Genomic DNA, 2,229 nt, shown 5'->3' with positions numbered 1-2,229 from the left:
ATATATATATATCATTCACATATTAATTCATAATTAATTAGATAAAACTGAAATTTTTAATGAGTAATGAGTGTGCACATGCAATAATAGTAGAATATGAATAACATAGTCCCTAGGATAGACCTATAACCAGAATCCCCTAAGATTTGAACAAATATGTCACCAAACAGGACAGACAAAAATAGAAGTTTGACATATATATGAATAATAATTTACAGGCATCATTATGATTAAGATACCTTATGATTGAGTGGTACCCTTCTATATTCTTCCATCTGGTTGCTAAGTAACTATAACTGGCATTATAGTGAAATATTATTTACCGTATTTACGCATGTATAGGCCGCGTGCGTGTATAGGCCGCAGCACAATTTTCAGACAGAAATTATAGAAAAAATAATTTTCTTGGAATATTATTTCAGGAGTAGAAATTATTCCGAAATTTGGCAACGTTTAACATTCCTAAGTTCGCAACTAGCGAAAATAACGGTACCGCTTGGAACAAAGGCATTGTGGGGGAGAGTTATAACCTTTTCGCCTTTACTTGACTTGCCTGGTTAGTTCTGAGCGAAACATGGGTCGAGTAAGAGCAGGTTATACGTCTAAATTTAAACTTCAAGCGGTGCGTTACGCACAAGAACACGGAAATCGAGCAGCAGGGAGAAAATTCGACGTTGACAAAAAAAATGTGCGAAGATGGATACTAACGAATTATGCCCTTGAAAAAACATCACAAAATCGACAATCTTTCCGCGGAAAGAAAGCTAAATTTCCAGAACTTGAAAATAAACTTTTGCGATACGTGCGTAATACACGTAATAATACTAATTATGAATATATATTTTTTTTAAATGAAGTGTGATTTCGAATATTTCAAATATAAACCGCACCTCAGCTTTCCTCTTGAATTTTTGGCAAAAAATGTGTGGCCTATACATGCGTAAATACGGTATATCCATTGTGTTTTATTGCTTTATGATCATCTTCTGATATCTTACCTAAACTAGTTGGCTTGGAAGGATGATTTAAGTGGTATTACATTCCTGAATGAATGCAATGTTACAAACTGTTTCCCACATACTTTCAGTTTGAGAACAACTGCTTGCAGAGAACATTAATGTTAATGCAATTTATCCAAAATAAAATGCCATTCTGACTTGGTATGAATGTTTCACAGACACAATACAAAACAGAAGGCAGGTTAAATTTGATAGTAGGTCTGAAGATTCTTTACATCAACTCTCACTTCTCCAAATAAGAGCAATCTCCCATAAGAAAAAAGCTTCTTTTTTATCATTCTAAATTTTGGTGACCTGAAACTTCTGAGTTCAATTTCATGTATTGATGATATTCAGTCCAGGAACTTGACAGAATGTATCAGATAAGTAAAGAGGATACGACAACATAAAGAAATCTTTGTTTGACTGTCAGTAGCGTGTAAAGATTAACAATGACATAATTTGACTATGGAACTTTAATAATAAAGGTAAAGCTGTTCCTGTGTTTAATTAAGTACCACTCCATGAAGACATGGCAGAGCAGGGGCACACTTCCACGCATTCTTAACCTTTGTATTTTGATTTTATTTGATTTATTATTACCTCAAGCAATCCGTACAGGCTAGACAGTCACCACAGATATAGAAGCAGTCCATTTATATATATACTAAAATAAGATATAAAATGAAAAGTAAAATATAACAAATAGATAAAATATTATGATAAAAGCAGCTGTAACTCACAACTTTGTCAACATACATACAACAAATGAACAATTTTCGAGTCACAACAGTGATGTACAGATACAAAATATGCCCATATGTACATGTTATCACAATTACACCAATATGAATTTCATTCAGAATAAACCTTAACTATAGATTTATAGACAATTCCAGGTATTCATCTATTGAATAGAAAGATTCCCTTAAAAGGAAATTTTTAGTGACTAATCTAAATTTCTTAACATCAGTTGATAATTTTCTTATGTTCCATGGTAAATTATTAAATGTTACAATACCCATATAATACACACCCTTTTTGTACTTAGTCAGCTTTACAGATGGTAAGTGTAAGTTGAAACTCTGTGGTGTATTTATAGTATACATTTCAGTATTAATCACAAATAGGTGCATATTTTTCACTACCAATAGCAATAGAGAGAATACAATGGGGTACCCAAAAGAAACCGAACTAATTTTTTTCTGGGCAGAGCTTTTATAGTACTGCG

The 2,229-nt window shown here is 32.5% G+C and overlaps 1 protein-coding gene across 3 annotated transcripts in view; it reads right to left on the bottom strand.

Annotated features, from left to right (window-relative positions):
* The window catches only part of LOC111875632 (thyroid adenoma-associated protein homolog), a 64,809-nt gene that overhangs the window by 2,826 nt on the left and 59,754 nt on the right, over positions 1–2,229 (bottom strand). The gene's annotated exons all lie outside the window — the stretch shown is intronic.

The sequence above is a fragment of the Cryptotermes secundus genome, unplaced genomic scaffold (assembly GCF_002891405.2).
Source record: "Cryptotermes secundus unplaced genomic scaffold, Csec_1.0 scaffold297, whole genome shotgun sequence".
Taxonomy (NCBI): Eukaryota; Metazoa; Arthropoda; class Insecta; order Blattodea; family Kalotermitidae; genus Cryptotermes; species Cryptotermes secundus.
The sequence above is the reverse complement of the archived record's forward strand: the minus strand, read 5'-3'. Positions and strand labels throughout refer to the sequence as shown.